At 37.9% G+C, this 27,409-nt stretch overlaps 1 protein-coding gene across 39 annotated transcripts in view; it reads left to right on the top strand.

Annotated features, from left to right (window-relative positions):
• The first annotated feature begins 4,285 nt into the window (after positions 1–4,285).
• Positions 4,286–27,409, top strand: part of NRXN3 (neurexin 3) — a 1,348,849-nt gene continuing 1,325,725 nt past the window's right edge. For 9 of the 39 annotated variants that reach the window (XM_039351560.1, XM_039351592.1, XM_039351554.1 and 6 more), the window contains exon 1: positions 4,292–4,896. The gene's annotated coding sequence lies outside the window, so the exon portion shown is untranslated. Of the gene's footprint in view, positions 4,897–27,409 lie in introns of all 39 variants that reach the window. The other 30 variants (XM_039351588.1, XM_039351587.1, XM_039351586.1 and 27 more) reach the window with 8 other exon arrangements.

The raw sequence follows: 27,409 nt of genomic DNA, 5'->3' as shown, positions 1-27,409 counted from the left end.
TCAAATTTGTGCTTTATTGGTGTTTCTGTATTTTAAATTCTGTATTTGTGTTTTATTGGTTTGGGACAGAAAAAAATTCTAAATAAAAATGTATATGCATGCGTGACAAGTTAAACAAGAGCTCTTTAAATCAGTGACATGTATTTTATTAACAATGACTTGAAATTCAATCATTTGTTATTCTGAAGATTCCAGTAATTTCTAATAAATATGCATTTTGATCAGAATATAAATCATTCTCATGTGGTCAGATAAAAACAACGTGATAGTAAATCTGATTGTTATCAAAACAAGAGACAGACCAAAGTGGTCCTTCCATCTAAAAGCAAAAACTGTCCATCCCATTGCATACTTGGACAGGAGGAAGTGATTAAAGAATGTGAACCTTTATTTTACTTGCATTTGCTATGCACTAGTACTGGTACTAAGGTTTTTAATAGCTTCTTAGCTTTTCTACAATAAAATTACATCAGAGGTTCCAGGATTCTTATGTACATGTTTAATTAAATCCAGTCAAGTCTGCTGAGAAAAGACCTAATGGTTTATAATGGAGTCTTGAGGGCTCCACATGACCCCTGAAAACCTCTGCTTCAGTTCGTCCAAATTTGCTGCCTGTCTATAATCTTTAATATGACAGGAGGAAAAATTATTAAATGCATGGAAAATAATCCTTATTTCTGTGAAAGCACTCAGTGCTTCAAATTGATTGAGAATGATTTGCTTCTGGTCAGTCTGTTAAATCAGATCATTTCTTTATTTATTATATTTCTATACTGCCAACCTTACTTAAGTGACTCTGGGCAGTTTACAACAACATAAAAACTACATAAATCTATGAATAAGGTGCATCTTAACTGATATTGGAGATATTCAGAAACTTTTCACACAAGCCTAGACATATCTTTGTGATCTGGATTGATTCCCATTCAACTGGATTTGCTTTTCAGGTTTAATCCAGATCCGTTTGAATCGAATTGGATTTTATGAATTGATTCTAATATTCATATTAAAATGAACCCAAATTTAAATATCATAGCATTCATGCACAAATAATTGAATTTAAAGTACATGATATAAATGAAATCAAATGCAGAGTTTGGGGAACATTCACTTTTTTGCATAAGGCCTGTCATTTTTTTCTGATATCTTCTACATATTTAGTCTGTCTATTTATTTTTCTATCTAGCCCTCGAATATTGTAAAATTTTAGTATACATTTCTCCCATGCAGGTTTGGTTCTTAAGGCAAAATCTTCATTCAGTGAAATTCAGCTCTTTCAGCCCTGTTTGTTTGGGTTTTTTTTGGCAACAATACAGAATTGGTTTTCCATTGCCATTGTCTACTAGTAGGTGCTTTTAAAATTCTCAGCTTAGTTTACAGCCCTGAAATGTCCTTGTGATTCCCAATCAAGTACTAACTAGGCCCAACCCTGCCTGCTTTTCTTGAGGTCTGTCAAAATCAGCAAGGGGATGACATCTATTGCAAATCTAACTCATAGGAGTACATCTGTAAAATATATGGTACATTTGTATGAATGAGTAGAAAATAATAAAATTCTAATATTCCTTTGCAAAAGTGGTAAAAACATTAAAGGATTTTATAAATGGTTGAATATTTTCCAGCCCTTATTTCTTGTTTGACCCTGAGAAAACTGTTTCCCTTTTGTAGCATTATACATTTGAATGAATTCCATGCCATAATGATAGTCACGTAAGCAGTTTTAGCCATGTCCCCTGCCTTGTGGCTCTATCAAAGCAAAGAAATGGATCTCTACTGAGGCCTAACAATATATTTCTGTTTTGTCTCCCAGCTGCACTGCTGCTGATCTGGATAAGAACTCCATGCACATGTATTTTCTTTCCTCATTAAATGAACACCCTTTAAAGATTTGAGGAAGGAGCTTATGCCCCTTCAGATATTTTTTAAATATAATTTTTATTGAACGTTTTAATAGCAATAAGAATAAATAGAAACAAAAATAGAACAAAGAAAAGGAAAAGGAAAGAGAGAAATAAAGGAAAAAGATAAAAAGTAGAATAAGAAAAAAGTAGAAATAAAAAAGAGAAAGCTATAACGAAAGATAGAAAAGTATAAAGAATCGGCTTCCAATATTTTTCATAGCAGTTGTAAGTAAAATTATATTTTAACCTTTCTATCTAAAGTTACATCATGACTATCCTCTTTCTATAATCTAGCCTATAAATCATCAAACAATAAATCACAAGTATTTTTTTTTCATTTTTTTCCCCCAAAAGCCCACAAGGGTTTCCAATCACAATAAAAAAAAACTCTTCAGGTATTGTTAACATAAAGCTTGCAATATCCTTCATATATGGTCTTGCTGGTTTCAGCTATTAGGACAGTGTTTCTCAACCTTGACAATTTTAAGGCATGTGGACTTCAACTCCCAGAATTCCACAGCCAGCATTGCTGGCTGTGGAATTCTGGGAGTTGAAGTCCACATGCCTTAAAATTGTCAAGGTTGAGAAACACTGTATTAGGAACTGTAAGTCAACAGTAGTTCTCTAACTTAGCTTAAACAGAAAGTAGAATCCCTTGGTTTCTAATTATTATGAAAGGAAATTCTATGGTTTCATTGAAAGTCTTCATTACCTTCATTGGCATCTGAATATGAAAAACTGCATAAACCACAAATGTAGGAAAATAAAAATGTCTGGTTCAAATTCAGGTAGTGACATCCAAACTACTACTGGATTAGTTCCATCTATTTTAAAAGTGATTCAAGGACATAGATTTTTCAAGAAATTGACAAATATATTGAAACCACAATGACTTTCAAAATCTATGTTTTGATATGGGGGATGGATAGTATACTGCAAAGAAACCTTTGCCCCACCCATTTTAGAAATGACCAGATGCTAATTTTTGTTTAAAATTATAAATGGATTTAACAATGTTCTTAGTCTTGCTCTATACTTCTTTTCCAAGGTTAAGTAGAGAAACATGTAGACAAAGTCTATGACTTCTGGCTTATGTCCACCAGTACCATAGGGCTTACCCTACTGTGTAAGCCAGGCTTACTTCCAGAACTTAAAAGTTCATATGATTCTCTTACTTAACATGATTTTTTAAATGGTTTTTGACTTGGAGAACAAGCAATTACTCTGCTGGGTTTAAATTTATTGTTCATTGCCATTTAAGATAGTTTGTTAAACGTTATTATTCGGTTTTTATTTTTTTTCTTGGTAATGTGTGCAGTTATCTTCTTGGGATCATCTTTCAAAGGGAAAAAAGGATATTGTTTTTAAATGAACATATAATATAAAGTTATTGAGACATTAGAATAGCATAGTGTGGATATATATAACTATGTTAGTATAGAACTTATATATAAATGTATGTGTTTAATAGTGAAACAAACGGTATATTACTACTACTAATATATTTTAATGTTATGGCTATTATTAAAAAATGTATTGGAACACGAAGTGAAAATACATTTCTTATTTTCTCAGTCTGAAAAGTAAAAAATTCAGTACTGTATGATGCTTTACTAACGAACAAAAAACTTTTTTTCCCATTCCCGAGACTCCAGAGATTCAGTTCAACCTGATGGCATCTACAGTAATGAGCTAACAAAGGATGAACAAGTGAACATAGCTTCATCAGAAGTAGATACATAGCAGAAAGATAGATGCTATAGCTATAAATTGATTTATACACACATGCATAAGTATATCTATAAAAGCTTCTTCTATTATACTTATACATAAAGCATATATATATATATGTATGTATGTATGTATGTATGTATGTATGTATGTATGTATGTATGTATATGTATATATGTATATGTAAGTAAACACTTTTCTCAGTTTCCACAAGGTTCAAAACGATGGACCTTTCTTGTCACCAGAAAGGCCAACCTAGTTTATAAAGAGTGAACTTTAAGCATCCTCAAGCGTTTCCCAGCTTGAGTAAGCCAGCGCTGAAGTTAGCGCTGGTTTCTTTTTTTATTTACTGAAATATAAATTCAGGCAGTAGTGAGTGTAGTTGGCCCTGTTAAAGAAGAGACTTGCAGAACCGAACCGAGCACTCCCCCCTCCCAAAAATTAAAAACATAGCCTACAGTCCAGCTTACAGAAAAGAGGCGTCTTAAAGAAGAATTAACAAGAATGAGAATGTGACGATTTTATTATTATTATTATTTAAAAAATTAACTTCCTACAGAACTATCTTGGGGTAAAAACCACGAAAACATACCAAAAAAACCATACAGCGAGGCTCTCACTTGGCGTATTATCGCCAATACTATTAGCCTGCGTTCAATAGACTTCGGCTTCATTTTGGAGCCTCCAATTAGCTTTATCTTTTCCCAAATTGTATGGCGCTTTCCCAGGAGAGGGGGCGGTGTATGTTATCTCGCTTCCCCAGGATGAGTTTGCAAGCATGAGAAAGCCGGGCTCCCGAGCACCTGCCTCTTAGTCATCCTGGGTTTGAGGATGTCCCCAGATTACATCTTCTCAGCTGTTTGCAAAACAGCTCCGGGTGGGAGGAGTAGCGCTCGGATTTACCCACCGTCTCGGCTGTCTCTTTAAATGCTGGGGTCTGCGCGCTGGAGAAGGGGAGGGATCGGCTCCGGAGTGCGTGAAATTCCTGGGCTTCTCTGACAGTCTCGGGCAGAAAGCTCTGCTTTACGCAGCTCTTCTCGCGCGCAACTCATCCCGCCGAGGGAGAGGCGCGCCGACCCTTTTCTGGCGCGCCTTTTCTCGCCAGCCCTGCCTCTGCTCTCCCAAGTCGTTCGGGTCCCGCGTCGGGCAGCTCCTTCGCCTTCCCTCATGCCGCTCCCATAGAGACAGTCTGGATTCTTATAACCCCGAGAAGGAGCCAAACGAAGAGTTGATTCCAGTACCTATAGCTCTCCTCAACTCCAAGGTAAGACTTTTTTTTGGGGGGGGGGAACCGAAGAAGCGGGAAATGTAAAACCCAGGCTGGAATACGACGCCTCCCCCCCCCACTTTCACGGACACAGCCTTTTCGGGGCGCCTCCTGGGAACTCTAGTTCAGAATTCGAGGCTAGAAGTTCTCACCTGCGAAAGCTGGAATGAAATGCAAGCGTGATTGAAAAATTGGAAGGAACGGAAAGAAACTCCGAAATCCCTACTCCTTCGGGGATTTATCTCGATAAGATTTTGTTTTTAAAGTTGACTCCTTCCTTAAATTGGATTTTTCTCCCCACGCCTAAAAAGTAAAAGCAAAAAAGGATTTAAACCACACACTGAAACCAAATATTTCGTTAACAAACGCAGAGGAGAGACCCTAATAAATACATTTATTTAGATTCCTTTGACAGACCGGCTTTATGTGGATAAAATTTAAAAAAAAAATTGGAAAAAGACACTGCTAGAGTAAAGTGTGAAGAAACCAGGATTGTCCGTAATCCTTAAATTCCTTTAAATCTCACCCTGACAATTTTTAAACAATTACACAATAAAAAATGAGACGAAGATGCAAAGGTTTCATTCCCCCCTCCTATTCCATACTACTTTGGCTCTGTTACAAGAATCTTTCTTCCTTGGCTTCCATTTGTTTATATTAATGATTTAGTATCATCCCTATCTGAAAACTTCCACTATATAAGCAACTGCTATGAACAACCAGGCAAGGAGCGACCTTAAATGTTGCTGACAATTTTGTAATATCATACCACAAATAAATAGTGTTAATATATTTTTTCTTTTTTTTCTTTGTTCTCCACCTTTCCCCCCCTCCAAATCCAAGTCCAGAGCTGTTTTGTAATTTTACCCCATGAAGGACGGTGATGTAATTCCCTTTTCTAAATCATCAGGCTGTAGTGCTGTACAAGTGACGTGATCTTTTGTTTACTTTTACATTTTAATTATTTTTGTACAATGAAAAAAAGAAATCTCCAAAATTATTTACACTTTCTTTGTAAAAAAAAATTAACCATTTTGAAAGCATGTTATTCTTTTTCCCACCCACAAATTATTAGATTAAAAATAAATAAAGGACAGGTTATAAGAAGCCCTTGGAATAAAAATCATTGAGCCTAAAAATCCTTGTAAAATTATTAAATTTATTTTCAAAATCCCAGAATTTTCATTGCCAACTCTTTCTTGATTTCTTCTTTGGTCTGGCTATTTCAAATTTCATGAAAATTATGGTTGGTTTTTTAGGAGCAGATAATTTGTGTGAATTTGTTTCTATTTTTTCGTCTCAAATCTGACCTGAGAATTTTTCAGGCATCAAATGCAACATTGAAAGAGAAATATTTTTTCCAAAGCAAATAATTTTCATGACCGTGCATTGGCACTTCAGCCATGATATATTTTTGGGACCTTTTTTTTTTTTGCGGGGGTGAACTCCTGACTAGTCTAGTGAGGTCAGGAATTGAGAGAGAAAGGGAGAAGGTTATTATCGGGTGGAAAAGAAAAGGACCAAGATGAGCTCTTTGCTCTCTGAAAAACAGTGATCATGAACGATGTAAAATATGAGATTTTCATGGTCCCTATTTTGTTAAAGTGGTACATATTGTTACATTCAGCAAGTTTACTTAAAGGCTAGTGAGAAGTGTATTTTTTTTAAAAAAATTGCAGGCATTGATGGTTACCATCTTATTTTGCTACCTTTTTTTATCCATACGTGCTTTTTATGCATTACTAGTATGGGATTTAATGAAATTTTCTCCCAAGCTCTCGACACTCCTTTGTAAAGCATCTTGGCTTGTGAGAAGAGGAAAATGTGTTTTTACATCCTCAGTGATGGTGGGACTAACCATGGCTGTATTAATTGATTAAATGAAATATATACGGGTGTCGGATTGATCAAGATTTTCTGTCTAGATCATTAAGGACTTTACCGGTAGAGAATACTTTAAGACAGGAAAGTATATTATCATCTTTTATGATGTTTTCCTTAAAAAAAGAAAGAAAGGAAGGGTTGGGAAAATGATATGCCAATAAACAAATGAATTCAAGATTTTAGGCCTTAGCATTTTATTTCATAATCCCCAGTGATGATTCCTTGACTGAGCCGATATCTGATGATATCACCATTCTTCATGGCTCTATGTTGGCCTCATTTTGCACCGCGTCTCTACAAAACATGTTGGCGTGCTTCTGCTTATATAAGGAAAAGAATGAATTCCAGCGGATTTTAGTGATTGAGATTTTGAGATTGGCTCTCCTGATTAATTTCTGGGGTTTATTTTTTAAAACATACCCATGTCATTGCAATTTAATTCATTAGTACTATTCTTGATGGGTGGGGAGAGGGTTAGAAAAAATGGGAGAGAAATGAAAATTGTGGTGCGTGCAAAAGAAGGCAGAAGAGAGATGGGGAGCTGCTGTTTTTTGAATAGTATCCCTTATGAGGCCTCTAATTGTTTTAAATAGATATCATTATCTCTAAAAACACATTCTTTAGGCCAAAAAAGGGAGGGGGAGGGCAGGTGATATCTTCCATGAGGGGTTTTGATCTGCAAGTCATTAGATTGCTGCAAAGCCAAGATAGAGAAATCCATCTGCACTAATGCTGGGTAGGGGAGGCTGAAGGGGAAAAAAGGTAGGATGCTCTCTGTGTGGGTCTATATGGGCAGGGACGGGTTGTTAATTTTGGGATTAGAAGAGTGGAGCTGTATTTTGTATTTAACCCCCCCCCCCATTTTCTGCCGGCTTCCCTTTTTTCTGTCTGTTCCCCATTTCTCCTCCTCCCAGACTCCTTCCCACCCTCCCACCTCCTTAGTAGGTTTTTTGGCTCTTGACTGGAAAATTCTGTATTATCTCTTGATGGCTCTGCGGCTTTTTTTTTTTTAGTGTGTATGTATTTGTGCATGTGTATTACAATAGCAGCACAATGACCTTTGCTTTATGCCCCACATATGTAGGCTCCCATTAGCTGTGCTATCACGGTTTGTGCAGACATTCGTATGATAGGCCATAACTTTATTCTCCATCCCTCCCTTTAAATGTTAGTGAATCTAAAGATACAGCTATATGTATATAAGTGTGTACACACGGGGAAGGGCTTAGAGGTGTTGGTCAGAGTCAGGAAACCAGCAAACGCTAAACAACCACCCGTCCATTTTGTTGCCTGTTTTTTTGCCCCTGGTTTTTTTTTCAGCATGTTGTTGTGAACCAAACAGTTTTTATGTTGAAAAGAAGGATCTATAGCAAAGATAGAGGAAGACTGGAATAGAAAGAAAGGATGTTCATGTCTTTGTGTTGTGGAGGAATGGATTTAAGAATGGAATTATCTTTTTTTTTTTGTTCTAATGGATGCCTCGTGATAATGATTTCGATTAACTATCTGTGAAATACATGCTTGTGACACATTGACATAGAAGTGTGGATGAGCGAGTCATGCTCTAGGGAGCATGCTGTTTGTAACATTGAAGGACAGAACATGTATGCAAGTGCCCAACCCTGTCTTTTTCTCATAAAGGCCAGGCTGGGGAGGGGACGATGCAAGTGAAAGGGAGAGCAATGTATAAGGGGTGCATCATCTGAGACCAAAGAATGGGGTCTCCAGGCCTTGTCCTTCTGTACTGCCCCAAGCTTCCCTGTGTTTTTGAACAGACATTACAGACCAAACGTTGTCCTTGTGTGCTGCTATGCTGAAGGTTGTGCGTACATGTGAGACTTGAGGGGGTTGAGCTGTGTTAGCGTGTTGTGGGAGGGGTGGGCAAGAAATTCACTTTTCCTGTGACAATGTATGTGAGCTAGAGAGAGATGGCATTTTCTGGCTTGAAGAAAGCACTGCTGCCTTCCTCCCATTACGCCTTGTCTTTTCTTTTTTTGTCATCTGCTTTCTAGCCTTTGCAATATTGCGTGGGTGAATTTTTGCTCTGCGGTGGGTGGAGAGCTTGCAGGCAAGTGTGGGAAAGGATGCCGTAGTAAAAGAAGACTGAGTGCAAAGGGTTGACAAGTGCTGTACCCCTTTAAAAAAATTGCTTTCCTTAGATCAAAAAGGCCTTCAATCCCGTCTTTCCAACCATACACACCTATTGTTCTGGTCGCAATCAAATAGATCTCCAACGTTGCATTTAGAGAATATCGCAGAAAGAAAGGAGTTTTAATGGCTTCCATATTTCTAGCCGTCAATTCTCTTTGTGTATCTGCTGTGTCATTAAATTTATCTGCATTGTTCAAAAATCTCCATATTTTATGCTTTATGGGATGGCAACAAAAAATGAACATAATTAAATTAATCATATTGCGATGTTTTTACACATTTGCTGTCTTTTTTCTGATCCGACCTTGAATAATTTTAGCAGGTGGGAACAAAAAGTTAGAATTGGATTACTAGGCATCTGATTTTCATAATCTTCATGACCAGTTAGTAGGATATGCTGAGAGTACTTGTTTTTAGCTGCTTGGTTATGTTCTCATTATCTAGACAAAATTCTGTTTTCTGGGTTTATTGCGGGTCTTGCCAGGACTAGTTGATGGTGCCATGACTGGTTAAGCAACAGGCAGGAGATGCTGCATATCTTAAAATCCTGAGACAGATGCTTTCAGGTGGCAACACCAGCCTTGTGAATGTTCAGTTATTTCTTTCCAATTCCCAAAATGGTTTGAAATGGAACAGGAATCCAAGGAATGTCAAAAAATTATGCCATAACCCTTCCTGCATCTTTAAAATGTTGCCTTTTTTGCTAGTTTGAATTGTCTTAAGGTCTTGGATGAAAATGGAATGAATATTAGTGAACATTCTTGTTCAGTGAGCATGAAAACTTTGACATGAAATTTTTGTTCAAACTTACTAACCTGGAATGCGATTCAGGCAAAAGCATGGTCATTTTTACCGGAGGACAATAAAAGTTCCAACTAACCATCACATTTATTTTCCTGGAATAAATTTGTCATCTATCTTGTCTGTCTGTCTGTCTGCATCTATCTATCTATCTATCTATCTATCTATCTATCTATCTATCTATCTATCTATCTATCTATCTAATATAGTTCCGTTAAAGCAAATAGAATTTGTACTATCAGCTGATTTTAGTTTTCTTGATAAAACTGGAATAGATAAAAAGGACATCTGGGTTGTCGTTTATTTCACCATCATTATTTTAAGACTTGCATTAACATTCCTTTTTTAACTGCTCCAAATTAAGTCTTATCTTGCCAATGAAAATATGACTTCCTGCTTGTGTCATCTTTCAAGTTGTATAGTTTGGCTGCCTTCCCTTTGTCTTAGTAGAAAGAGTCATTTCTCCTTTATGCTCTTCTTTTTTCTGGATTACTTCTGCACAGTCTACTGCACTTCAAGCATACGTAGGTGGAAGTTTCAAAGTTAGCAGAAGTATAACAAGCTGCATAAGGTATTACAAGTACTTGATTAAGGCAGTGACACAATCATAAGTAAAGCCACATTTATTTAAAGAAAGAATTATTAATTTTGATTGTCCATTCTGGATTTTTTATTCCAGATACTTTATGTAATTATTTTTTTATCAGCAAGAAGAATACACTGGAATTATCGGAAGTTGCATAAAGATGAAGAATTTCAAATCAAGTTTATACAGTAGTTTTTTCTTGAGTCTCAGTAGTAACAAAGTAATATTTTCTCTTCTAGTTAACTGCTTATGATGGAGGCTTCTGAGGTTAAGGAATAGTTCTTCCTAGTGTAAAGCACTGATTAAGTTTTGCATAGATGTACTATCTACAAGTAGTACTTGATTTCTTCTTTGAAATTGGAACTTTCACCCTTCTGGTTTTTTTTTTAGATTTACTGAAAAAGCAATGGCTTGGTTAACATATAGTTCTAAATCATAGGTGTCAAACTTGCCACGTCACATGACATGTTGTGATGTATTGTGACTCTTTTTGCATTGCTGGCAGTGGAGTGGGTGTGGCTTCATTATGATGAAACCGGCCCGTGGGCTGGCAGTTTGACACCCCTGTTCTAAACTATAATGTCATTGGCTTTGATTTAACATATTGTAAGCCCCAATCAGTATGATGAACTAGTTCAGTAAGTTAAAAGAGAAACAGATTTTTTTTTAAAGAAAAATAAAGGTGAAAGTGAGATTCTTGTCAGTGGAACTGTGCAAATCTTTTGAAAGAGTTGTTTTACAATAAGCACATCAAACATTTCTCTTTGAATAATGAATGGCTGCTCATACTGTAAGCTGCCTTTAGTTGCCTCTGCATGCATGTGCATGCATAGCTACTTTGATTTACTGGGAAAAGTAGAAGAATTTGAGCAGCAATACTTATAAGTTACCTTTAGAACATGCTACATGTTATAGTGGATTCGTTTTTTTAAAAAAAAAAACCATGAAAGTACAGAATCTGTTCTGTATTTTGGAAACATGCCCACTGGGGAGACTCATTCTTGCTTGTTCTCTACTTACCATGCTAATTTTGCACATATAGAGGTCCCTGCCTGGGAGTAATTTAGATATACATGTCTCTTTTACAACGAAGAAGGGGAAGAATTGATTGGTCTTCCTAAGTGCATTTAGATTGGCTCACAACACAGTTTAAGACACAGTTTAAGATGAATAGTGTTAACTTTATTTGTCCTCTTTCATAAGCTGAGTTTGGTAAGAGATAACAAGTTCTAAACATTATTAGGACATAAATAACTTGTTACATTTTCTATTGTAGAAGTTCAGTTTCTTACATTTTTGTCCAATCTTTTTCTTTTATTACTGCAATTATATATGGAACAATTGATTATCAAATACAGTTAATATTTAGAAGGCAGGTTAGCATTTTTATCTGCTGCATGAGTGAACAGTGTGTGTATGTGTGCTGGACAGAGATGATGCCATAATTAAAATAGCATTGATCACCAGCAACATGATTAGTAATTTAGCACTTTCTAGATATTTTGGACTCTTAGACACCAAACCAAGGCTGTAGTGTTCTAGGATTACAGTTATTAGTATTCCAAACATCTGGAGAACACCAGGTTGCCTAAAATTGTGATATTATATGGACATCATGTATCTCCACTTAGTAACATGGTGGATTTTAAAAAAATATCCCTGTGACATTCGGGTACGTTGTATGAAACCTTCTGGCTACCCTTAACTACAATGAAACTCTGGAGGGGGGGAAATATGGTTTTGATAGACAATCAGCATTCTGGGTTGCATTTTGGTGAAACAAATGCTGGTACTCAGAGCAGCTGTGCTTTCAGCTTCCATAAAATATATGAGGCCAAGCAAATCAAACCTTGCAGTTGTCTATACATTTAGCAGAACCTTCACTGCCTCCACATCTCCCAGCAAGCTGTTTTGGCTAATTGTTATGATAGTTGATGGCTGTGTTCCTTTCTCGATATCTCAGTGTTGGGATTCAATTCTCTTTCAAAGTGTAGAACTTAGACCTTTCTCAACTTTTTCATTTCTTGGAGAGTTAGGCCTTAACCCAGGAGAGGTGCATGCATATTTTTTTTTTCACAATTTAGCATCTTAGGTTTCTCTTCATCCAGAGTGGGAATCAGTTTTCTGTTTCCCATAATCTCCTAGACATTATGTCCAGCTGGGGGTGGTACAGCCCAGCTGCCATTCTCCAGGTTTCTTTTCAGTGTCCTTGATGAGGAGGGAAGGCTCATTTGAGAATGCAATTTGCCTGTGTCAGTCCTGGCTTTCTTGCTGTCATCCATCATATTACAAAAGCTAATTAACAACAAGAGCCTCTGAACCTAGAACGAAGTGGTGGAGTATTTGATTTTCTGGAAGATGCCAGGTTCTCATCTGCTAACTAGCATAATCTGACTCAGGAGATGATAGAACAGATGATCTGCACTTTTTCTAACTGCACCAGAATGAAGGTCCATTTATGTTTGGTAGGGAAGGGCATTTCCCCCCCCCCTAAATGTTATTTGTAGTGCACTCCCTGCATCAAAGTAAGTTCCCAATAGCAGGTTGAGAGCTGAGGAGTGAGTTAAAATAACAATTGGATGAGATGAGAAGTGTAATTTTGGGGTGTTCCACAATCCAAGCTTGTGTTATTTGTGTCCCAGGAAGCCAATCACAGCCTGCCCTGCTATACAGGGCAGCCAAACTACAGTTCTTGAACAGACTTCTTAATGATCATTTCTCAGAACTCAGATATACCACAGAGTTTGTCAAACTCCCAGTGGGATGCCCTAGAGAACAAGTAGATTTTTGATAGACCGGGTGAATCATAGAACTTGCATAAATCCATATATTGGGGGAGAGGGAGATAGTTTTTTTCATCCTAGGCTGTGGCATATTTGCAATTCTGGCTCTTCTGAAGAGAAGAAACAAAAGGAGTTAAAAATAAAATTTGGTGCTATGCATGGTAGAAGTGCTAATCTATAGAACAGGTCAAGTTCTGTGGTCCACAGATTCTTCTAAATCTGGCAGTGAGAAATACTGTTCATATCTCACTCTTCTTTTCAGAGGGAAGTGTTACAGGAGATAGTTTAATTACCGATATATTTACAATAAGCATCCAGGATGTCCTATTCATGGTTGGTTGTGACCTTTTAGGCAATACAATTTTGAAAACACAAATTATGTTGTGCACATATGTAGAAGTGAGTAGGCAGATATGGTTTAGTAATTTTTCAGAAAGATTTATCAGTTTCTCACCTAACGGTTCTTTGGGTCAATCAATCTCTTTCAGCCCAACTTACCTCTCCATCAAATAAGCAGAGTTTCCTACAAAAACAAGCTTGAGCTCTTAGAAGAAAGTAATATATAAATCTAGCAAATATGTAAGAATTGGAGATGCTTTATTCATATACTTTATTTATAAAGTATTGTACATTCAGTGTGAGGATATATAATTTAGTTATATTGATCTTATTGGAAATGGTGGAGAATTGAATGGAAATATGCTTTTGGGACTCGCCACATCCTCCAAGTTTGAAATTAATTCTTTCAGACACTTCATTTCCTTTCAAAATGCAAAGATGACAATTTCATATAAAACTAGCAATTGCAATTACCAGAAGACAAGGGCAAACCTTATTTAATGTTGGACTATATCGGCAAGAACAAATGTTCGCACACAGACAATTATATGTAAGTATGTCTAAGGTCAGATCATTTGAAAGCTTGAAAATACAAATTTGTTTAACAGAAAAAATAAGAAAAGCAACTGTTCAACTGCATGAAGATGCAAATTCAAGGGAAAAAGTGTTAAAGCTTTTGATAACCAACGAAGGCAGAATAAGACAACAGAAGGAAATTGAGTAGTTGAATGAACAACCTCTTCATATTAGCAGTGATGGGGAAAATTATAGAATTGTTTTGAAATAGGTGGTGATAGGTGAGCCAGTTTACAGGTTTCCATGCATTGAACCAAGTGCATCCCCACTATGGTGCCTATATCCTGGGGTTTTTCAAACAGAATTTCACAGAGAGGACTTGAAAGAGTTCTGTGGACCAAAGAGGGGAAAAAAACTCCTCTCAAAGGATTTAAGGGGGAGAACCCTCTTTATCCCTCAGAGTTTATTCCACCTTAGTCCCTTGTGAGAGGTCTAAATGAAAACTCTCTTTCAGAGGGACTAAGGGGTAAAAACGGCCAATAACTCTATTATTATACATTCTATGTAAGTGGTAGAAAGCTGTTGCCTTTTAGGATCAATCATCAACAGTAAAGAAGAAAGTAATCATGAAATATGCTTCAGATAGTCATAGTAGAGCAGTCATGAAGCCCTTGGAAAATATATTCAAATGCTGTGAAATGTCTATATCAGGGGTGTCAAACAGCCGGCCTGTGGGCTGGATGCGTCATGCGGAAGCTGCGCCCACCCCAGCTCCGGCAAGGGGGAAAAAGTCACAATATATCATGACATGTCACGTGACGTGGTGAGTTTGACACCCCTGGTCTATATCTACAAAGATCAACTCAAGCAACAGTATTATCAGAGTTGATATGAAAAGAAAGCTGGACTTTGAAGAAGCAAGGTAGAAACAGTTTTGAGGCTTTTGAACTTTGGAAGCTTTGGAAAAGACTCCTGAGAATAGTATGAGCATCCAAGAAAACAGAGCAATGGATCATCAAACAAATCAACCCATAGTTCTCACTTATGGCACAAATGCTTAGACTCAGATTGTCCTGTTTTGGACATATTATGGAAAGTCATAGCTCTCTGGAGAAAGCTCTAATCTTAGGAAAGGTGAAAGGAAAAAGGATGACAAGTAGCAAGATGGATGACTCAGTGACAGTAGTAATGGGTACGATTTTGGAAGACCTGAAAGACCAGGTTAGGGATAAATAATTATGAAAGAAATTTATTTATATGGTCAGTAAGAGTTAATACTTTGATGACATATAATCAAGAGTACCCTAGTTATAGTGCAGCATTTTGCATCAGCCTTTTTGAATTGGAATCCTTGATCTGTGTTGAATTATCACTCTTATCATTTCCTATTATGCCATTTGAAAGTGATGAAGGTGGTAGGCCAATTGTTTCAGCGTTGAGATTGAACTTGCTGATTTAAAATGGATTCATAGCCAAAATGACACCACTTACAAGTAAGGGACAGGTTGCAAAGGAGAATAAAATGCTTAGTTTTTTAATGCAAAGCAAGCTATGTTCCTTTGATGATAGTCTTTTATTAGGAGTAGGCCTTTAACGTTATATTTCCTTTACCTGAACATATGTCCGCACCATCTAGTTTTGGTAAATGTATTATCATTTATTTATAGTTATCATTTAATTTCTACAGAGCTTTGGATTGGAACACCTTTATGGATTGATGCCTTTTGATGATGTCAATTTCAGTATGTGTTTGCTTCTAATATTACAGTTATACTGACTATTATATTTTTATTGAAAATGTCTGTATATAATACAAGTAGTCCTCTACTTACAACAGTTCATTTAGTGACCATTCAAAGTTACAACAGCACTGAAAAATGTGACTTATGACCTTTTTTTCACAATTATGACCTTTGCAGCATCCCCATGATCATATGATCAAGATTCAGATGCTTGGCAACTGGTTCATATTTATGACCATTTCTGTATCCCAAGGTCATGTGATCACCTTTTGCAACCTTCTGACAAGCAAAACCAATGGGGAAGACAGATTCACTTAACAACTGGGTTATTAACTTATAAGCTACAGTGATTCACTTAACAACTGTGGTAAGAAAGATTGTAAAATGGGGCAAAACTCACTTAAAAATGTTTCACATAACAACATAAATTTTGGCCACAATTGTGGTCGTAGGTTGAGGACTTTTGTAGTCATATGCATGCATAAAAATCCATGTTTAATGATTCAGATCTTACCCAGGCTGTTTACTGATTTGCTCTTCTATTTACCTTTCTGACCATCCATAACTGTTCAGGTTCAGAAACTCAGTAGACACTTCTGATTAACAGACCTCATAAAGAATCTTTTAGGATCTTCTGTTCTGTCCTCATTGGCCAGAGCATTATATCCAGATGTAGGTTCTAAATTTAAGGAAGTCATTAAGTAAAGTATCTCTGCAGGAAGGTGATCATGATGGTAGGAATGTGAGGAAAAATCCCTTTGAAAAATAAAAGAGCAAGGTATGTTGATAAAAAAGGAAAGAAGTTTAAGGAACATATGGTTCAATATTGCTATATTATTTATCCAGAGAGAAGGATCACACATTCCTGCAACGAGCAGGATAAAATGTCCTCACCATGAGATTCTACAATTCTGGGATGTTCTTTTGAACAGATACTGTTTTTTCCTGTTTATTATGTTACCCCAACATTTTATTAAGAAACTTGGGAAATCATGCATAATTCTTCATCACAGCAATTCTTTGAAGTGGGTTACACTGGAACCTAACAAATGGTCCAGACAGCATTGAATGAGCTTCATGGTTAGATCTGATATGATTCTGAATCTGTCTAGTAATAATCTGATAGTTTAGTCATTACAACAAGCTGGCGTCTTTAAGTAGATACCCATTTTTTAAAATACTTTTTAAAAAATCTGTAACAAAAAATATATAACAAGTATTGGATTTTTTAAATAATTTAAATAGGGAAATAAGAAAAAGAATTTAATTTTTTTTCTTTTGGTACCTAGTCAATTGGAGAAACATACACACTACTTTTTCTGCTTAAAATCAAAATTTGTATTCCATGATGTTTACCTGTAATATTTTTTTAATAAATATTTGTAGACTACATCTTATTCCCCTTCCATGATTGAATCAGCTCCAGTTTATTGCTTTAAGTAGCCTCAACTGGAGAATGTGCTGTGCTGCTATAGGTCACGACATTTATAATGCTGAAACTTTGTGTGCACATGTATTCTGCACGTGTATAGTAAAATTAAGTTCAAATGTTAATAAAGATTGGCAAGTTGAAAATTTCTCTTGCTTGTTGTCTGAGAAGTTGGTTATAATAGTCATAAGATGAATATTATGAGTAGATATGTCTGAATGAAAAAGGTGGACATCTTTTCTCCCTTCCTTTTTGAAATTAGACATAAAAACCATCTGTTTTTCAGAGAGATGGCACAGTGACCGGATTTTTTGGGTTAGCTGCAGTGTTTATTGCTTTGGGGATATTTATGACTGGATGACTGAAAGAATACCTCTAACCGCTATGTAAGGGATCTTATTATTCCCAAAAGGATGGGGTGAGGTTTAAATTTGTTCGTATTCTGCCTTCCTTGCTGGCAGAGATAAACTGTAGCATGTATGCTTTCAATATTAGTGAAATTGATTGTAGTTTTATTTTTAATGCTGACAATAAATTATCTTCTTGTTCTGCGATTGTTGGGAAATGCTTTATTATTTTTTAACAGCTTGTGAATGTGCTTTTTAGTGGCTAGACTACTTCTGATGGAATAGCAAGGCCTGTTATAATTATCTGCATTATTGTCTTTTGATTTTTTCCCTCATTATTTGGAGTAGGAAGAAGATAATGGACATTCTTCTCTGTAGGCTCTGCAAGTTGAAATAGAATGAGGTTTAGAATTTGCCTTCACTTTATGGATTGGTTTTCAGCATGTTCAGGAGAAGGGAAATAGGAATATGTACACAAGCCCGTCTTGAATGCCCGTGATGACCAAGGAAACCTTTAAAAGACTTTTATACATATTAGTTTTAGTATGAACAGAACGTGATGGACTATAGCCTATGGACCAAAAGCTGATCTTAGGGTTTAGGAATAATCTTACCTGTGCCCAAGTCCTATACCTGGAGTGGGTACCAGCTGATGTATTGCTCAACATTTGGAATCGTCAATGGAATGATACTTTTATTCAAGGCAGTAACATTCTTCACTTAAAATACAATCCCAAGAGCTATTTTAATAATTTTTGGCTTCTGCATGGACGTGCTTTACTAGGCCTGATGAAGAACAACAAAAACAAATAGAGAAACAAAATATTGGTTGATAAGATGCATTGAGAAGAACTAAATTACCCCACTGAGTGTGTCTCTGTGGATTCATATCAACCCTCTCAGGCTTTTTAAAAGGCTCTTGCTGGTCTTGCCAGAACAGACTATTTTATTTTTTTCTTAGCTTTTTCTTTTAGGCTTAAGGTTTTCAAAGTCTGTGATTTTCATGTTTTCCCATTGGTATCTACGGCAGCACTTTAGGTATTTTTTTTTTCAATGCATTTAGATATTGTGCTAACCTGATCTTCAATTATCATCTTATTTGTTGGAATTTCCTGTTGTATCAAAATTGGATACTTTCTTAGGAACTTCTGACACTAGTCAGATACAGTAGATGACAGACAGTCCCTTTGTCCGACGGATGCAACTCTTTAAAAGAACTTCGAGGCATTGTTTATCTTAAAGAATCTTTTATTCAAGAAACAACATATTGGTACTACATAGCTAAAACCAAAAACTGAACACCCCCCCCCCCACAAAGTAGCAAAGCACAATTCCATCCTCCAATTAACTGTCATAAATCACATTCCCCAATTAGTTTGAAGCACGGGCTTTCTCCCCAGCTCTTTATCAGCTCTGGGCTCAATAATCTTGATTCTCATGGCTAAGTTATTGTTGTTATGACTAACTAGACCAGGGGTTCAAAACCTTGGCAACTTTAAGACTTGTGGACTTCAACTCCCAGAATTCCTCAGACAGCAAAGTCCACAAGTCTTAAAGTTGCCAAGGTTGAGAACCTCTGAACTAGACTCTCATCCACATCCCCCTCCCAACATCATCTAACTCTAAAAGTGAAAGGAAAAAGATGGCTACATTTCCATCTGTTGTCAAAGCAAGAACATCTGATGTTAGCAGCATAGACACCCTTCACATTTCCCTTCAACATTCTAGAAAAAATAAAGAGCAAGTAAAAGAAAAAAATCCTTTCCAAATAATAAATAACAGAAAATGTTGCTTTTATCCAGTATGTAGCATATCTCTAACTTAGCATCACTACCCCATCTACTGCAGAGTTTAATCCCTTCCTCACAAATTCTGCTGTTCTCCTATATATCTCTGCTTTTCTGAATTTTTATAATTTTATGGGAGAAACATCAAACAATTTTTGGCTATTTTTTAATTTAACTAATTTCTCAACTGAATTTTGAGTAATTGGCAGAAATTGCTGTTAAGCAGAAAAATTGTGTTCCTTACATACAGATTTTTGAATTGGGACAAGGGTTTAGAAAATGAAAATGTTTTTTTTCCTGATAAAGGAAGAAATAACTGTTTACTTTGTAAAATTTGAAAGCAGTTTTCAGTAAATATGAATCAGGACAATTGGGAATAAATATGTTGAATGTTGTTTCTGGAAGTTCTAGGACATTTTGACAAAGAATTGTAAGAACATTTTTGTGGCTCACTAGGTTGTGTTGATTATTGAACCTTGACAATTATATTCAAACTTAAGATAGGTGCCAGAAATCAACTGGTTTATAGTCATGTTTCTGGTAAGGCACGGAAAATAATGGACAGAAGGGTAAAGGATCCAATCCACCTGGATACAATTTATAAAACTTTTTCTCTTATACCTACAAACCCAAACGATGGTGCTGATTTTGTGTCTTATGTCAGTTGCACCTAAAGGTTAAAATCCTAAGCAAGTAGAAGTTAATTCAGATGAAATAAGTGAAAAGTAGCTGGAAATTCCTTTCCTGGAGACTTGCTGCTAATCCAGGGAAACATATTAAACTTGATGAGTGGGCATGTTTCATTTGGTATCCAATTATGTTTACCCATGTACATGATGAGATGTTGATAATTTGTTCTTCTGTATTCTATAACCAAGGCAGAGAAAAACAAACAAGGCTATTTGTGGTTAAAAAGCTTGTAGTGATATTGAAATAATTTTAAACTTCTGTTCTCTACCTTGTGCCTTTGAACTTTGCCCACCACTCTGAATATTAATGCTGGCTGGCTATAAATTATCTAGCAGGTCTCCGATACTTAAGTGACCATTGTTTTCAATAGTGTGCATGCATAATCAATCTAGTGGGCTACTTTGCTATTAGCTGAGGCATTTGCAGAAACCTTGAATTCCCAGCATTCCCATCTTTAGGCTGTCCCCATATTCTTCTTTTCTACTACTGTTTTCCCAACACACATGCAAGACATCTTTGCCACTTCCTTTTAACACTGAGGTAACGTTTCAGCCTGTAGAACTTCGCTCAGAGAAAGGGCAAACTCATGTCAGATTTTGTCTGCTTTTCTTCACCACTTTGAAATTTGCTTCTGTATATTCTATTATTAGTTCCTCTGGATAGTTTTCTTCTCTTTCTTTATGGAGAACTAATGCTTCTATAAGAACTAATTAGTGAGTCTTGGTGTATTGTACTTTAGTTTTTTGGGGGATGGTTGGGACAGTGAATGGGACAGTGGACAGTTAAAATGCAACAAATGTACTGCTTGTCAGGGTGAATTTTGATTCAGCAGAAAGGAGGCTGTGCAATGTTTTTTGCATAAGGGCAAAGAGCCTGTAACAGAATTTGTTAATGGTTTTCTATAATCATAATGGTAAGTGAACTGTGATTTTTATAACAAACATCTCCAGGGAGATGCTATACCTTCAGTAAATGTTTTTGCTTTTTCTGCAGATGAATGCTGTCTGAAATTTATCCCGGTAATAAAAACTTGTTTGGGTTCTTAATAATAGTAAAACCAAATGACAGAATGCATCAACACAGACTTGTAGATTTCATTGTAGAGTTTTCATTAATCTGTGCCTGGACTGGCTAAGGCTCTCAGTTGGGCAAAAAATTGGAGAAAGTTGGCAAGTTAGGTTGGAATTTATGTTCTTTTTACATATGGGACCTAAGCCATATTAGCATATAAGAGAGTCATTGCTTACCTAAATAATAACACATGCCAGGACAAACACTAAATAAATTCAGACATTCATCCTCTAAACCAGTGGTTCTCAATCTTTTTAATGCCACGACCCCCAACCAGCCGTAAGTCGAGGACTACTCAACTGGTCGTAAGTCGAGGACTACTCAACTGGTGCAGCACCGTTTGCAGAATGGGACTTTTGGTGGGCTCAGCAGGGCAGAGACAGCCTGGATAATTCCTATTGGCTTTTGAAAGCCAATAGAATTAGACTCTATTCAAGAGAGTCTATTCTATTGGCTTTCAAAAGCCAATAGAATAAAAGGGAGTAGCACAGCTAAGGAAAAGGGGGGAAAAAATGGCGGACTGCGTTGTTTGGCGACCCCCGTGAAATGGTCGTTCGACCCCAAATGGGGTCCCAACCCACAGGTTGAGAACCACTGCTCTAAACAATTAGAATTGTGTAACTGGGACCGTAGATAATGAGACTGCTAGGCTGAAGCCTATCTTTGAGACCCTGATTTTTTTTATTAATTCCACCTTTACTATTTTTATGAATTCCTCAAGTTGGCAAATGTATCTAATACCTTTTCCTCCTCTTATTTTCCCCACCACAACAATCCTGTGAGGTGAGGTGGACTGAGAGAGAGTGACTGGCTCAGTCATAAAGACAGCTTTCACTGCTATACCTGCCCATAGAAACAAGCTCTACTAAACTCTGGCCTCATTTAGCCCCCTTCTCTTCTCTCTATATATATGTTAGTGAAAGAAACTACAAACATTTATTTTCCGGCAGTACTTCATAATGTCACAAATCACAATTCCCTGTCTTCATGTGAGTAGAAATTAGATACTGGTGGCTTTGAGGTTTACTATAGCTAATAAGAGGATATATTCTTATTGTATTTTGGGACTCTTCATATGTATACTTGAGCACTTGGTCAAGTATCTCTTGCCAAAGTTTTGCATACCGTACATGCTTCTGAGAACTGCCATTAAGTTTTAAAAACCTTTTAACATGTTAGAAGAACTTTGCTTCTGTGGTATATTTTCCATAGCAGTTTGGCTCAAAGGTCAATCTATGAATAAGCAACTTAGCAAAATCATTTTATTGCCTAGTGTAAAGCAAATATAACTGTTTGACTATTTAGCCAGGGATTCAAATTTAAAACTCTTAGGACCTGTCATTTTCTCACTGATTATTTATTTTATCTTTTAGTATTCCTTTCTTATTTACTTCGGTAAACTAGAAGTAAATATATGACAGGGAGTTCTTAGGTATATTTTATTTTTGTTTCTCACAGAGAAGTGAGGTGTATCTTATTCTACAATAAAGATATGAAGATAAGGAAGCAAGAGTTTACATTGGTTGTGCTGAGTGAGGATTTTTCTCCAGTAGCTTAAAAGCTGATGCAAAAGATAGTTGTTCAACAAGAGTCATTAAATCATTTCTTTGTCTATAACATGTTGCGTGTACATGGAAAATGGATGCTGAATAACTTGAAGTTTGAACATACTTTCTAGCTCCTGCTGGTTTGATATTTTCAATTGCAGATATAAAACAACAACACAACACTAGATCCTAAGAAATAGCCATTCTTTGGTCAGTGATTTAACATTGAATCTTTTTGTCCAGGAATTTGTATAGATACCGCTAAATTGCCATATCTTTTGGGAGTCTATATGTATTATAATGATCGGTTGTAAAAGGGCAGAGAGCTTCAGTTTCTGCTACTGAATATTTTCAATAGCATTTAGAATAGAAATAAAAAAAAATATCCATCTAGGTTTTCCCTTGTTACATTTGATCAACTCTCACTTAATGTCCACCAAAGGTATTGGACTGTATTTTCCAAAATTCTAAGCTACCTTAGCTAACCGTCATGGTGGTTAGGAATTTTTGGAAATATTCTCTGTGTCATTTAGAGCAGTGTTTTTCAACCTCAGCAACTTTAAGAAGTGTGGATTTCAACTCCCAGAATTTCATGCTGGCTGGAGAATTCTGAAGATTGAAGTCTTCACATCTTAAAGTTGTTGAAGTTGAGAAACACTGATCTAGAGGGCATCAGGTAAATAAAAGACGCATTTGACAAGCTCTGAGAGCTTGCTGAAATAATTTAGTTTTCTTAGCAGCAATAATAAAAAGTAGTGCATAAGAATGTTCTTCTTTTGCACATTCCTGAAAATCTATGAGGCATTTAAACTTATACCTTTCAGATTCTGGTTGAAGAGCTATTTCTTTTTTCCAAATATTTCTTGAATTTATGTTATATGGATAATTTTTGTTTCATTTATATTTACTTTCCTTTACTTTTTAATGAAGTGTATTAATGCTATTGCAATTTAATGTTTGTATCTTCATTGCTTAATGGGGCTGCTGTGAGATTTGGAGTAATGAAAAGAGATTATATACAAATATACAAATAAATGGTAAGCTGAGTAGATAGCATTGCTGAAATAATTGATATTACAGAATCTTAACATTTCATGCTTTATATAGAGTAGAGTAGAGTAGAGTAGAGTAGAGTAGAGTAGAGTAGAGCTGGAAAGGGACCTTGTAGGTCTTCTAGTCCAGCTGCCTGCTCAAGCAGAAGAATCTATACCGTCTCAGAGAGGTGAATGTCTAGTCCAGTGGTTCTCAATCTTTCTAATGCCGCGACCCCATAATATAGTTCCCCATGTTGTGGTGACCCCCAACCACTTATACATCACCGGGTGCCAGGGGTGTAGCCAAAGAAAAGGGGAAAAAATGGCGGACAGCCTTGTTTGGTGACCCCCGTGAAATGGTCGTTTGACCCCAAATGGGGTCCCGACCCACAGGTTGAGAACCACTGGTCTAGTCTCTTTTTAAAAATCTCCAGTGATGGAGCGCCCACAATTTCTGGGGGTAAGCTTTTCCACTGATTGATTGTCCTCACTGTCAGGAAGTTTCTCCTTAATTCCAGGTTGCTTCTCTCTTAGATCAGTTTCCAACTATTGTTTCTCGTCCTTCCCTCTGGTGCTTTGGTGAACAACCTAGCCCCCTCTGCCTTGTGGCAGCCCCTCAGATACTGGAACACTGCTGTCATATCTCCCCTATTTCTTCTTTTCTTTAGACTAGCCAAATCAAGTCCCATAGCCGTTCTTTGTATGTTTTAGTCTCCAGGCCTTTGATCATCTTAGTTGCTCTTCTCTGATTTTTTTCTGAACTCTCAATATCTTTTTTGTGATATGGTAACCAAAATTGGCTGCAGTATTCTAGGTGTGATCTTACTAAGGTTTTATAAAGCAGTACTAATACTTCATGTGATCTTGATTCTATGCCTCTGTTTATACAACCCAGGATTGTATTAGCTTTTTTGGTTGCTGCTGCACACTGCTGGCTCATAGTCAAGTGATCATCCATTAGGACTCCAAGGTCCCTCTCACAGTTGCTATTTTTAAGTCAGGTCTCGCCCAATCTGTATTTGCACCTTTGGTTTTTCTTGTCTAGATGTAAACTTTGCTTTTCTCTACATTGAAACTCATTTTGCTGGATAGGGCCCATTGTTCAAGTTTGTCAAGGTCTTTTTGGATCCTGAGTTTGTCTTCTGGGGTGTTGGCTATTCCTGTCAGTTTTAATGAGTTCCCTTTCAATTCCCTCATCTAAGTCATTTATGAAAATATTGAAGAGTGCTGAGCCTAAGACAGAACCTTGTAGTACTCCTCTGCTTACTTCTCTCCATGTGGATGTAGTGCCATTGAGGACTACTTGTTGAGTACAGTTTGTCAACCAGCTACAGCTCCATCTGCTGGTGATGTTGTCTGTTCCACTTTTTCCTAGCTTACCAAGGAGTAGATTGTGGTCTACTTTGTCAAATGCCTTACTGAAATCTAAGTATACTGTTTACACTGTGTTTCGCTACTCACTTTATCGAAGAATGACATAAGATTGGTTTGGCATGATCTGTTTTTAACAAACCTGTGCTGGCTACCAGTTATGACTTTGTTTGTTTCTAGTTGTTTGCAGATCTGTTTTTTTGATTATCCTTCCTAGGATCTTCCCAAGTATTGATTAGTCGGTAGTTTCCTGAATCTGTTTTTCCCCCTTTCTTGAAAACGGGTGTCAGCTGTCCTCTGCCAGCTGCTGATAAACTCCAAACACAGAAGGAACAGGTGGCCAGCAAACTTTAATGCAAAAGAAAAGTCAGCACTGGGAGTGAATTGCTCCCAGTGCTTTATATAGTTGTGCTCCACCCACCAACCCCACCCCACTTAGCAAGCCAGCATCTGGTCCATTTGGATAATAGGCATAGTGTACCACCTTTCCCCCCTCCAGACACACCCATGGAGCCTCTGCCATCCCAGCCATTTGTTCTGATAATGAGGCAGCTGGAGGAAGGGAGACGCAGCCAAGGTAAGGCACAATCCCTCCCTCGTCCTGCTTATCTAGTCCCTTGTCCAGCTGGTAGGAGGAGTGTTCCTGGCTTCTGTCTCCTCTGATGATGGCACCCACGGCATCTGGCTGCATGCTCCCCATCTCCCGGCCCATGGCAAGCCCAGGGGCTTGACAGGCGGCCCCCTCTACCAGGGCCCCTCCTGGAAGGCAAACAGAGACAGGTGAGCGTGCGACAATTCGATTGGTCCCTTCCATGGCCCCTCCCCCCGGTTTTCCAGGGTGCTGACGATGGAAGGTCTGCACCAATCGCGGAGCATGGACATCTTCCTTCTGCACCCACAACGCCTCCGACAGAGGGTACCCTTTCCATCTCACCAAGTAGTGGACTCGTCCACAACGACTCCGGGAGTCCAGAATTTCTTGTATCTCGAACTGGTCACCGAAAACTGGGCCTGGTGGTTGGGCTGTCAGGCCCCTGGGGGGACTCGTTACTGGCTTCAGCAGACTCCCATGAAATACAGGGTGCACCTTCCTGAAGACCCGAGGCAGCCGTAACTGTATGGTTACTGGGTTTATGACCTGAAGCACCTTGAAGGGACCTACGTACTTGGGACCCAGCTTCTTACAGGGCACCCTCGAAAGTAGGTACTTGGTGAAGAGGTATACTCAATCATCCACCTGAAGGGCCTGTGCTCAGCCCTTTTTTTATCAGCTTGTGCCTTTGTGGCTGCCCCCACTTTGGCCAATGCTTTCTTAACCTTAGCCCACAGACCTTCCACTCATGCCATCCAATCCTGGGGTGTACACGGCAAGGGGACCCCTTGGGGCCACTCAGGGATCGGAACAAAATCCACCCCATGCACCACCTGAAAAGGAGCGAATCCTGTGCTGTTATGCACAGTGTTGTTGTAGGCCACTTCGGTGAATGGGAGCAGGTCTACCCAGTCTCTTTTTTGGTATGACACGAAACATTGTAGGTAGCGCTCTACCATGGCATTCGCTCGCTCAGCTGCTCCGTTGGTGCTGGGGTGGTATGCTGAGCTGAGGGCCTGGAATGATCCTATGTATTTAACAAAATCCCTTCAGAACTGTGTGGTAGACTGCGCCCCCCGATCTGATATAATATGCCGAGGAACACCATGGGCCCGGTAAGTATGGTCAATAAATAACCTGACCAAACGCCGAGCAGATGGTAGCCTCTTACAAGGAATAAAATGGGCCTGTTTGGAAAATAGGTCGATTACGGTCCAAATAATTGTGTACCCTCGGTTCTCTGATAAATCTACAATGAAATCCCAGGGTCGGGTTGGATCTGCTACTGTCTGTAATAAACCCAAAGGCTTTCCAGTACGGGGCTTGGCCATAGCACAGACATGGCAACTTCTCACATGGGCCTCTATGTCCACTTTAATCCGAGGCCACCAGAATTGACATTGTATGAGATGTAATGTTTTTAGGAAGCCGAAATGGCCCGCCTGTTTGGCGTCGTGGCACCGCTTGAGAACCAAGTGCCTCAGTAACTCTGGTACGTACAGTTTATTGCCTTTCCATGCTAAACCGTCCCTTTGTGTCAAGATGCCGGGATGGTCCTTCAAAGATCATTCTTAACGTCCATTAGTAGCTGTTGGGTCAAGTCACCCGCCAACTGGCGTGGAACCGCTTGAGTGACCCTCTGTTGGTAAGGCGGCATAATCGCCTATACAACCTCCTTCCGCCTGCTGTGGTATTGGGGCATGCGAGACAATGCATCGGCCAGGAAGTTCCTCCCTCCCGGCATATACTTCAGAGTGAACTGAAACCTGCAGAAATATTGGGCCCACTGGATGTGCTTAGGTGATAAGCATCTCGGCGTTTGCAAAACCTCAAGGTTCTT

Source organism: Crotalus tigris, unplaced genomic scaffold (assembly GCF_016545835.1).
Source record: "Crotalus tigris isolate CLP2741 ecotype Arizona unplaced genomic scaffold, ASM1654583v1 scf7180000018371.15429387391:27106975, whole genome shotgun sequence".
Lineage (NCBI taxonomy): Eukaryota > Metazoa > Chordata > Lepidosauria > Squamata > Viperidae > Crotalus > Crotalus tigris.
Note: the sequence above shows the minus strand (reverse complement) of the source record. Positions and strands in the feature narration are given on the sequence as shown.